This window comes from Nuphar pumila, chromosome 5 (assembly GCF_984573655.1).
Source record: "Nuphar pumila chromosome 5, dmNupPumi1.hap1.1, whole genome shotgun sequence".
In the NCBI taxonomy this organism is placed as follows: domain Eukaryota; kingdom Viridiplantae; phylum Streptophyta; class Magnoliopsida; order Nymphaeales; family Nymphaeaceae; genus Nuphar; species Nuphar pumila.
Window position 1 is genome coordinate 103,633,072 of NC_143253.1, and position 13,232 is coordinate 103,646,303.

A 13,232-nucleotide genomic window follows, 5' to 3' on the forward strand; every position below is an offset into this window, starting at 1 on the left:
TTGCTATTTTTTCAGAAAACAGACATTTTGTCCAGTCGACTGATAAAACCTTCAGTCGACTAATTTGACAAAAACGACTTTTTAAAAAATATGGCGCGAAAGGATTAGTCGACTGGTGAGTCTATTGGTTGACTAATAAACACAAAAATTTAAAAAAAGAGTTTTCTAAAAAGCATTTCATGAGGGGTTCTTTTAGAAAAGTTTTTCTAAAGACTTTTTTTAGGTGAAATGCAATCTAAATATACACTCTAAGTAAGGCTCTTACAAGAATCTAAGACTTTTAATGAATTAAACATTTGCACACTAGTCTTCAAAGATTCTTTATCGAATTCTTCAATGTCTTCATTGCCTTAGCTGAAATGCAGTTGATTTCATTTGCTCATCATCAAAACCTTGTACTTGAAGTATCATGTACGACTTTATTGTCGTAACACCTTGATCATTTTTCACCAAGCTATGTCGCCACTCTTGCCAAAATATATTCCCTTCGTGAACCCAACTCCTACCAAGAAGCCAAAACCGACATCCGTTGGAGAAAAGCCATGATAGAGGAGCTTGAAGCCCTTAAAAAGAATAAGACTTGGGAAGTTGTGCCATTGCCAAAAGGAAAAAAACCTGTTGGATGTCGTTGGGTCTATAAAATTAAACACCATAGTGATGGGACAGTTGAGAGATATAAACCAGACTCGTTGCTAAGGGTTATACCCAAACTGAGGGAATCGATTATAACGAAACTTTTGCCCTAGTTGCCAAGATGAATTCTATACGAATTCTTCTTTCTGTTGCTGCCAACAAAAAATGGCAAATTCATCAACTTGATGTCAAAAACGCCTTCTTATATGGTGAGTTAGAAGAAGAAGTTTTCATGGAGTTGCCTCCTGGCTATAGACGGGAAGAAGGTATGGTCTGTAAATTAAAAAAAGCCATTTATGGTCTCAAACAATCCTCGCGTGCTTGGTTCTCCAAGCTTAGCCAAACTCTCAGAGAAATTGGTTTTAAAAAAAGCATTGCCGATTACTCAATCTTTATTGCTCATAAGGATACCGGTACTACCATTTTGCTGGCTTATGTTGATGATATTATTCTCACAGGAGATGATGAATTGTTCATTAGACAAGTTAAAGAGTTTCTTCATCGAAGGTTCGAGATAAAGGACTTAGGTAAGCTTCGTTACTTCTTAGGAATTGAAGTTGCACACTCTAAGGAAGGGATATTTATTTGTCAGAGAAAGTACGCTCTTGACCTCCTCAAAGAAACCAATATGCTTGATTCTAAGCCTGCCGACACTCCTATGGATCAAAACCACAAGATTCGAAAAGAAGAAGGGCAACCTCTTAAGGATAAGACGAGTTTTCAAAGACTGATTGGGCGCCTCATCTATCTGACTGTGACCAGACTTGATATTACTTTTGCCGTCGGTACCATTAGCCAATTCATGCACCAGCCTTACACTGTTCACCTTGAAGCTGCTCATAGAATCTTAAAGTACGTCAAGGGGACTCCTGGAAAGGGTATTATGTTAAAAAGGAATCAATCACTCGTCGTGGTTGGAAACGCTGATGCAGACTGGTCAGGAGATCCGAATGATCGAAGATCCACTTCAAGTTTTTGTATCATGGTCGGCGGCAACCTTGTCATATGGAAAAGTAAAAAACAGCACGTTGTTGCACGATCCAATGCGGAGGTCGAATATAAAGCAATGGCATTATGTACCTGTGAACTTATTTGGGTAAAAGCATTGTTAATGGATATGGGATTTGAAGTCAACCCGCCCATGGAGCTGCGATGTGATAATCAAGCAGCCATATATATAGGCGCCAATCCAGTTTTTCATGAAAGAACAAAACATATAGAAGTTGATTGCCACTTCATTCGTGAAAAGATTCAAAAGAAGGAAATCTAGACTCCTCATGTTAGAAGTGAAGACCAAGTTGCTGACATCTTTACTAAAGCTCTTGCTCGGGAAAAACATTGGTTGAACGTTAGCAAGTTGGGGCAAATAGATATCTGCCGCCCAACTTGAGAGGGAGTATTAGAAAACCGCACATATCCATCCATCAACCGTTTCATATACACTGTTTCCCTCATCCATGAACCATTTTTTTCTTTTATTTATTATCCCCTTTCTGCAGTTACTTTTTGTTGAATCGTTTCCACTTCTCCATTCATTTTTTCTAAGCACAAGTATTTATACTTGTTACATGGGTTCTGTAAAAGATATAGCAGAAAGAAGACCTTTGTTTTGCCCTGTGGACGTAGGCCAATTGGCCGAACCACATACCTCTTGTTTCATTGTTTGGCATCTTTCTTTTTTTCCTTGTTCGTTGCTTTCTTAACAACGCTAACTGATTCATCTAATAGATCCAAGTAAAGAATATAACCTGTGCATGTTGACATTGTCAGCACCAACTTTCCTATGTCTATATAGACTCAACAATCTCCCATTCTCCACCTATAAAACTTCCTCAACATTTTTTTTTTCTGAAAAAAAAATTACTTTATTAAAGGGAAAAGAGAATACAATGGTAACGAAGATACAAATGACCTCTTTAAATTCCGATTTTAAGATCAAACTCCCTCCCGTCTCTCTCTCCCTCATCGGAACCCCGACTCCCCCCGTCTCTCTCTCTCTCTCTCTCTCTCTCTCTCTCTCTCTCGCTGGGACCACCTCGTCGAAGCCTCCCTCCCTTATAATTCTCTCTCGTTCTCTCTCTTGACCTCACTCTCCCTCTCTCTTTGTGATTGACAGAAGGACATCACCCTCCTGTCTCGCTCCTCTCTCCTTCTACCTCCCTATGCTTTCAGTTGGCCGCCAACCACCTCACTCCTTTTTTTTCTTTTCTTCCTCTGCTTTCCTAGCACCCTCTTTGGTGTTTTTTTCAGACAAAATCGGCAGCAGCCTGAGGCTGTTGCTGCCCTTTCATTTGGGCGGCCTGAGGGAGTGCCTGACGCCACTCTCTCGCCCCCTGCGGACACCTCCTCCTTTTTTTGAAAAGCAAGCTGGGTTAGGCAGATCCCTACCAGTTAAAAACTATACCATTGGGTTTTGAACCTACAACGTCCCAACACAAGGTAACGTGCGCTAACTACTCCTACCATACAAGCCAAGCTGTCAGCCCTCTCACCTTGCTCGGTCCTGTCACAGGGTTGTGACAAGCCCACCCCCTCTCTTTGTTTGCTTATCCTGCCGAGCTGAGCTCGATGGGAATCTGAGCTCGGTCCACACTTTCAGACTGAGCCGACTCAGTTAGTAAACTGAGCCTGGCTCGATCATGCTTTACCCCCTTTAGCCTGAGCCTGGATCGGTCAAGGGGCAGCATGGGTTGCCTCTTACTTGGCCTTGCCAAACTCAACTTAATCCATCCTTTTGGAACCGAGTCCGACTGGGTCAAATCGAGTTCAGCTCGATCAAACCTGGTCAACTCAGTTCACTACTAAATTGACTTTTTATGCCTCATTCCCCTCACCTCAGCTTGTTAGTGAAGCTGACTCAATTTCTTGTACCAAGCCTAGTTCGGTCTGGTCGGCTCGAATTAGGTTTATGTTTGACCCTTGCAACACAATTGTCGCCTCATTCGCTAAAATAAGGTTTTAACATAATTCTTCATACAACATGATAAAATTCTATTTTAGCGCTCTATATCGGCACAATAGATGGGACACGCTTATCAAGGCATGAGCCTTTAAGAACCTATAGTCATAATCATCAGAGATTCAAACCATCTCTTTGGTAGGAGAAAGTTGCATGCAAGAACAATGTCAGAATACTTCTAATATATATATATATATATATATATATATATATATATATATATATATATATATATATATATATATGCTTTAAACTCAAGGACACAATTTTAAATTACAGTCATTTACTTTGCCGCCGTGCTGTAATGTGCACAGGCTCCAACTTTCTGTAATTAGCTCGATGTGTGGTTTCACACATTGGTCCCTGCTTTATGTCATTTACTTTGTCATCGTGTTGTAACACGCATAGGATCCTGCTTTATGCAATTTACTTAGCTTGATGTACGATTTCGTACACCAGGCCTCGCTTACGCAATTTATTTTGCTTGATGTGTAGTTTTACACATCAAGCCTTGCTTTATGCTATTTACCTTGCTGTCGCGTTGTAATGTGCAAATGCTTATGCTTTAATATATATGTATTTTATATACATATATAATTTTATAAAGTATGTAGTTTTTGCATACTCTTGCATGCTTTAAATTATGCTAGTATGTATTTAAAGACAAATTTGTGTATCATCAACGGAACTCGATTTTTGATAGATTTCACATGAGAGATTTGAAGCTTGCATTCTACGATGTCGCGAAAAGCAAAACAAATATTTTGCGTTTTCATATTCACAATTGAGTTTTCTCTTCGAACCGACATAATAAAGAGGCTTCGACTACGTAGCTTTCAGTGGTACGTATGTCAAGTCCTTCTTTTCTATATGCAGAATGACTAAGATATTTTCCCACCTAAGGCACGAGATATTTTAATTTTCAATGTTGTGTCTGGGTTTATTTCTGAGAAACTAATATCTTTTTCATCATAGTGGTACTATTAGACATGCATGACATGTTAGTACGACAATGATTGGACTGAAGTTTTATGGTAACCTCGTAGTGCGATAATGCATAATGATTAAAAGAAAATCACATAAATGGAGATAATCGCCTTGACAGAAAAGATGTTTGATTTGGTTTAAAAGACTTGAGTATATTGAATGGGTTGTTAAAATAAGACCTAATATACTCATTTATTCTTTAGTTCTGTCAAGGGAGAGGATATGATGATACAAAAACTTTGATGGACAAGTTGTTAATAACTATGCTTCTCAAGTAGCAATGACTTGATGCCCCCTGTCATCGGAGTTAAGGGAGGGCTATCAAATATTATCTTAGGTAGTAGATCCCAATGACTTTTGTAAAAGTTCAAATGCATCATTCGGTAATAAGTGGCTTCTGGAGAATTCTCTTTTAGTCATTTGGTCGTTCCTTTGGGAGCAAACTCAGCTAGTTGTTCGAGGTATCAAAATACATAGAATAATAAACCCCCGAATAGTCTCAGTTGTTTCTGCGTTTAATCCTATGTGTAACTACATGTCATTAATTATCGAAAAAAGTTTACCATGCTCATTTTTACTTATTCTGAAACTACACATTTTGAGATAACACATATGTTAGCCTTGTTCCGACTTTTGATATCTATGCACCTAGTAGGCTTTCATAAATCTGACCCATTTTATGGGATACATGTGATGATTAGGTTGATGCGGTAGGCAATGACATCAAGAACCCACACACTCTCTGTTGTTTTGCTCCTGAGCATGTTTTGTAATTTTATGTAAGGATTTTTTTTGAAATACCTCATTTTGTGTAAACTTTAATTATTAAAAATCTTGTTTTGAATCTATGTGGTTTCAATGATTGTATTGAGATACAAATCCATTGTGTAAAGGAAGGTTTGCCTGTAATGCACCCAAGGTCTGCTGACTTGTTCTTTCAAACATTGTTTTCTGCTGAACTACCATTTTAAACTCTGAAAAAGGATTGATTGCAAAGTTTTAAAATTTTTCTAAAAGTTTACAAGTTCAGGATTTTGGGGTGTTATACAATCTGTGCGCAAGGGAGAGGGATTTTATGGTTTAAGTTAATTAATAAATTGAAATCCAAACTAATAAATTAAGTTAATTAATAAAATAATTAAAATATAATAAAAATATTAATTAGTAAATTAATGGCTAATCCCACCCTCTCACCCATGATCCCGGTAGTGGGGGAGATGGAGGAGTAACATGTGGGCCTTTATACAAGAGGCCTACAAGCCCCTCACTTCTCTAGCCTTGTTCTAAGAAGTTTGACAAAGTGTTCCAACAAGTAAGTCTTCTTTCCCATGTTTTTTTATATTTCTTTTAGATTAAGTTCATGGCACCGACAACCATGGGGGTTGTCGACACTGGTGATGGATCCATTAAGGCCGACAACCATAATCGTTGTTGGCACCGACAATTGAAAAACAACCCACCATCAGACCGACCGGTCTGGGTGAGCCCAAAACAAGTCCGGTCTGGTGAAGATCAAGATTGAGAGCTAGGGCTCTCTGCCTTGATTCAACCAAATTTTTACCCAGCCGAATTGGTCTGGGTGAACCCAAACCGAGCCCGATTGGATTTAATAAAAAAAATGTAGACTGACTTGGTTTGGGTAATACCAGATTGAGTCAGATCAGGTATGATAGGGATAGAGAGAAAATCTCCTCTCTGTCTCGGTCAGGTGTTTTACACGCAGGCTGACTTAGTCTGGTAATACCAGACTGAGTCAAATCTGGCATGAGGGGGGGCATAGAGAATTTTTTTTCTGTCTCGATTTCGTGATATACGCACAGACTGACTCAGATTTTCCTCTTTGTCTTAGTCTGGTGAAATGCATGCATACCAACTTAGTCTTGGTTTGACTTGAATAACTTGGTCCAGGTTCGACCATACCAAGCTGGATTTTGAAGGGGGCATGATCGAACATACGGAGGAAGTTTAGGAGCGACCCAGTCTGATCGGTTCGAGTTAGTCTTGAAAGGAATACACTACAAGAAATCTATGAATTAGCGATGGCCGCAATCTGTCGCTAATTCATCGCCAATTTGTTGCTGTAGAGCTTAGCGATGGCTAACTTTCATCGTAAATTTCTAGTCGCTAATTAGCGACAGAACATATTTGTTGCTACTTCCGTCGCTAAATTGCGATGAATTAGCAAATGCTATGATTCATCGCAAGGCCATCGTTAATCTGCAGAGATTTGGGTTTGCGACAGATATGAATCTGTCACTAATTCTGTCGCTATTGTAGCGGCAAAATTGCGATGGATTAAAATCCGTCGTACAACATCAACCGATTCAGTTTTGTGACGATTAAATATCCGCCCCTTGATCCATCACTAAATTGAAGGTTGATACTAATTAGTAAAATTCATTGTTAATCCGTCGCAAAAAATAAAAAAATTGGAAAAAAATTATTTAAAATATAAATATCGAGAAAAAATTTCTTGTGATACAATTTATATATCTTGTGTATAAAAATAAAGTACACATAAAAAATACATATACAAAGCAACTAAAACAATTAATTGATCCACTATAATCCTCGCCAAGTTCTAATTATTTACAAGTGAACATTTACAAAGAGTTTCTTTTGAAACAACAAGAATGTACAATAAATTCAACACATGAATTTAATCATCGCCAAGATTCTGTGTGTCATCTTCTTCATTGTCTTGTTTTAACCCTTCAGCTCCTCTACACTGATTATCTCCAGCATCCTACAAGAGAAAAGAATTGTTAGTACTGATAAACAAAATATAATGAAATAAAGTATATGCAATGCACCTAAGCTAAGGCAATCAAAGTAACATGAGTGAATTACACATAGTCTAGCTAACAATAAAGTGAAGGATATTAACAGGATTCAGATGTGTTCTAAGGCTGACATAAAATTTTTTATAATGATTCAATCATGCAAATATGTGTTCTAAGGTTGTCAAAAAAAATAGTAATTCAATCATGCATATATGTGTTCTAAGGTAGTGAACAAACTTTCATAGTGATGGAATCATGCTTATATGTGTTCTAATGTAGTAAAAAACTTTAATAGTGATGAAATTGTGCATATATGTGTTATAAGGCAGTAAAAAACTTTCATAGTGATGAAATCATGCTCATATGTGATGAAATCATGCATATACTAGCTTGAAATCTAATGACATGAAACAAATGACATGAAACTTTCATACCTAACAGACACCTACAGACAAAGTTTTCCTGTCCCAAAAAAAGCTGCACAACTCATTACTGACAACGTCAAAAATTGCTTCATGTAAATAGTCATGCATTGTGTCCTTAACAAGCTGGCGGACACCATTCCAAGAATTAGGCGAGTTAGTCGAAATCTTGGAACTGATGCTGGCGGGAGAACTCTAAGAGCCATGACTAGAGGAGGCAACGACTAGTGAGGTGTTCATATTGCTCTCAAACCTGAACAGACAACCCTTTTTGGGTTCACCTATTGCAGTCACCCATGTTGCAGGATAAAAAAGCAAATCCTGAATGGAGTCATCACCATATCACTCTACCATCTGTTGCTCGTATGACTCCTATAAAGTGATGATTATAATGTAGATTAATAATTAAGAATTACAATGTTTATGATAACTTGTATATTACAATGTTTATTAATACAATAAATACATACCATTGTCATTCTCGCCTTCTCTGATACGAACTCTTCTGTGGTCTTACGTTTATGTATTTCAACAAACACATCCTTGTATGGCATAATGCCTCCTTTTTCTGCTTCCTGCAAAGTTAAATGACAAAAAAATTTATTTAACAGGTATGCAATAATACTTATAAATTTGACAATATATATTGATGAGTTACCATTTTCTTCATGTGACTCCCAAAAGTCCTAGATCCACCTGTGTGTAGATGAGCATCAAACATTGTCGCTCGGTTTTGTGCAACCTTCGCTGAGCGGTTTCAAAATTCATGCCCCACCCACTTATTGCACATTGCATCCCAAAAATCTGAACTGATAATAGAATGTCTATGACCCTTCAACTGCAATAGATCATCTATCCCGCCAGATGCTTTTCTTGCTACAGTCTTCATATTATGTAGCATGTCTGCAAATCAACTGACCTACCTTTTGTCATACCTTCCTTGCATCTTGCTCCTCCATCGTAGTCACAAAGTGATTCGAAGCCTACAAATATTTTCAGAAAGTTAGTAGGCATGACTATAACAAAAAATTAAATATAAAACACATTAACTATGAGAAACGATTGTATACTATGAATGAGAACCACAATCTATCCAACACCTCCTTCAAGTACTCTTTTCATTGAGCGACCGGTCCTAAAAGATGTTGAACTAGTGACTGCCTAATCTCTCGTATTACTTCTTGTGGCTTGAACCTTTTGCTATACATGAATTGATACACATTAACTATCAATATACAATATTTATAGGATAAGTATAAGATAAGTGAAAATAAAATACTTACGGTCGATTATCGATATACACTATTTAAACGAGTCATCGGGTGTCAGACTGAAAAAACTATGCATCCAGCGTTGTCTCGTGACTTGTATGAACAACTGGTGTAGGTGGGTCATGTGCAGACGAAACATCATCTATAAAAAAATGAGTTAGAAATTCACACAATGCGCATTTAAACTAATCCAGTATGCAATTAGTTAAATGATATACCTATCGAAGCAGCCCATGAAGATGAAGGCTAAGACTGACTACCACTGGGTTCTCGACGACTATGACCACCATGAACCATATTTTAACAAATAAAAAATATCATGCAATACATTCAAACATTGTAATACCTTCAAATCATTTAAATCATTGCAATACATTTCAATGCATTCAAATCATTCATATCAAATATTGCAATACATTAAAACTTAAGATATGACATCACTTGCTAATCATGGATAACTTATCCTTAACTTGCAATACAATTAAATCAGTTACACAACTCTATATATTCATGAATACATAATCAAATCAAAAATAACTTCATACAAGACATTCAAATATTGCAATATATTCAAATCATTTAAACACGTTACAATACATTTAAATCACAACTCTATACCTATCGAAAATACATAATCAAATAAAAAATAACTTCATACAATACATTCAAATGTTGCAATACCTTCAAACCATTCAAATCATTGTAATATATTTCAATACATTCAAATTATTCATATCAAATATTGTAATACATTAAAACATAAGATATGACATCACTTGCTAATCATGGATAACTTATTCTTAACTTGCAATATAATTGGATCAGTTACACAACTTTATATCTTCATGGATACATAATCAAATAAAAAATAACTTCATGTAAGACATTCAAATATTACAATACATTCAAATCATTGCAATACATTCAAATCATAACTCTATACCTATCAAAGATACATATTCAAATAAAAAAAAACTTCATGCAATACATTCAAACATTGCAATACCTTCAAATCATTTAAGTCATTGCAATACATTTCAATACATTCAAATCATTCACATCAAATAGAGGTATGTATTACAAGATGTATTTCACTAGCTCGAGAATGCTTTCTCATCACTTGTTTGACTTTCATATTTTTTTCCTCCTCCTATTCGTCATCGTCTTCTTCATCTTCATTGGACGCCCATCTACTTGGTATATCATTTGGATCACATTCTTCCATGCATGTACCATCGAACAATGGAGATATGACATGTATACCATGTGCGACATTGTGACCATAAGAAAAGTCATACATATCATCTGATTGATAGTAATCACTCTTTTCAGTTAACTTGTCTTCATGTAACTGATCATACTCGGGGTATAATTTAGATTTCACCTTGCAAACTGCCCACCATTCATTTCTATCTGACTTTCTTGTACTTGGATATGAAGTATAGTAAACTTGTTGAGCTTACGAGGCTAATATGAATGGTTCATATGTTCCAAACCTTGATTTATGATTCACCTCCACAATGCCTGAGGCTTTATCAACTCTTGTTGTTGTGGGATCAAACCAATGACACTTGAATAAAGTTACCCTATTATTTATGTCTAAGTAAGTCAACTCCATTATTTCTTCTATAACACCATAGTAGTCATGTTCATTTTCACCGTAGCTGCTACCCTTGATACACACACCACTATTCATTGTTGACTTGTTTACACTGTAGTCTTTTGTATGAAATAAATAACCATTTATGATATACCCGTTATAATATTGCACAACTTTGGTCGAACAATTTTGTAAATCACATATTCCTTGATCTTTAACATCACCATGGAGGGCCTACAAGTATAAACAATGATAGTGATCATGACCAATTAAGTAACTTATTGTTGTTTACATGGAAAGAATGTATGTCATCGTCCTTACTAACTCTTTCAACCATGACACAAACTTATTTTCACGTTTTTTCTGTACTTTTGCATCGGTGAGATATGAAAATTCTCTTCACAACTCCAGATCAAATCGTCTACACTTAACAAATACTTATATTACAGAACCATGTAGGCAAGTATAGAATTTAGTGTTACATATTAAGTATACTTACTCGATGTATAGGTCGATCACTGAGCAATTAAAAAGGATATAGATTTGTATTGCATCTTACTCTCGATCTTTCAAGAGTCTTGATCGGCAACTGCCAAAGGCATGCCCAAGTGATTGAAATATCGACAGTTTGTCAGGTACAGTAAATTGTTCTCCATCATCATTACGAGGTGGGCATGTATAACATGTTGGAATGTAAGGTTCAAAATACATAAATGAGAAATTTGAAATATCTTCTAAAGTGTATGCCTCACAAATAGAGCCCTCTACTCTTGCTTTATTTCGAACCTTTTTTTTTGAGGTCAAACAAACATCTATCAACAATATACATCTCGGATTACAATAAATTTCTCAATAGCATTGAAGAGAAAAATATAAAAAAATATATACCTTTCAAATGAGTACATCCACAGATATTGCACAAGACCACCAACCCTTAGTTCATATGGCAAATGTATGATCACATATTCTATAACATCGAAAAATGCTTGCAGAAATATCTTCTCTAGCTGACAAATAGTAGTGTCGATAGAATTCTTGAGATTTTTTATCTCAGATACTATGACTTTCGATGCCAATAATGTTCTAAAAAATCTACTCAACTCGGATAATACCCTCCATATAGGTTTGTCTAACATATCATGGAATGCTAAGGGTATCAACCATTGCATAATGACATGACAATCACGGCTCTTCAACCCATATAATTGTCTCTCGTCTATCTTCATAGCCCAAGTAATGTTAGAGACGTATCCATCTAGAAATCTCAATTGTCTCAACCATTGACATACCTGCTTTATTTGCTCTGGTCCAAGCACGTACCTTGCATTTGTTTCCAGTACTTTGCCATTGTACTCTTTGAGTTTCAATTCTGATCTTTTACATATTACTTTTAAATCCATACGGGCCTTCGAATTATCCTTCGCTTTCTCTTTAACATTCATTATCGTATTGGACACATTATTAAACACAATTTTCTCTACATGCATCTCATCCAAATTATGTCGTATCAATAAGGTTGGTCAATATGGTAATTTCCAAAATATAAATTTTTTTGTCCAATTATGATCATTCTCAAATCCAATGAAGGGTGTCAGGCTACATGCATCTGTCAGTCCATATAGAAAGTATCACAATCTTCTTAAACTCTCTATGCCAGACAACCTTGTAGGTGGACCTTTCATTTCAGTTGTGTCTGCTCGAAACACATTCCTTTATCGTCAAAACGAACGGTTATTGGGTAGAAATCAACGGTGACAATCAAACCAGCATAACTTCCTTTCATGCTTCAATCTAAATGATTTTATATCCTCCATGCAGTACAAACATGCCAACCTCCCATGTGTGCTTTAACCAGATAACACACCATATGCAGGGAAGTCACTGATTGTCCATAGAACAACAACCTTCATATTGAAGTTTTATTTTTTGTTGGCATCGTACGTGAGAATACCGCCATTCCACAATATTTTTAGTTCATCAATCAATGACCTTAAATATACATCAAGATTTTGGCCTAGAGAGGTCGAACCAAGGATCAATAAAGCAAGAAAATTTTTTGACGCTTCATACACAAGCTTGAAGGAAGGTTGTATGGGGTGACAAATACTGGCCATCACGAGTATGTAGTTGATCTACCTCCAAATAGATTAAATTCATCTGTACATAAACCGAGCCTAACATTTCTCACTTTCATTATGAAGGTCTGATGAGTACGATCAAAGTGTTTCTAAGCTTCTGCGTCAACAGAATGCGTGATCTTGTCTTCATTATGTCAAACTTTGTTTGAATGTCATCTCATGTGTTTAGCTATCCTCAAAGACATATACAATTGTTGCAATCTAAGGGTGAGAGGAAAGTAGCAAAGCGACTTGTATGACACTTCTTTTGACTTCGTGCTACCATTGCCTCTTGTCTTTGGCTTGAACCGAGAATGCTCACATGATAGACATGATTTGCTATTTTTCTTATCTTTGAAATACAACATGCAGAGATTTGGACACGTATCTATCTTTTGATACCCAATACCTAGAGCGTTGACCATAATCTTTACACGATAATTTTTTTTTGGCAATTTCT

At 36.3% G+C, this 13,232-nt stretch overlaps 1 pseudogene; it reads left to right on the top strand.

The window, feature by feature from the left end:
* The first annotated feature begins 754 nt into the window (after positions 1-754).
* Positions 755-13,232, top strand: part of LOC149837979 (cell division cycle protein 48 homolog) — a 67,573-nt pseudogene continuing 55,095 nt past the window's right edge.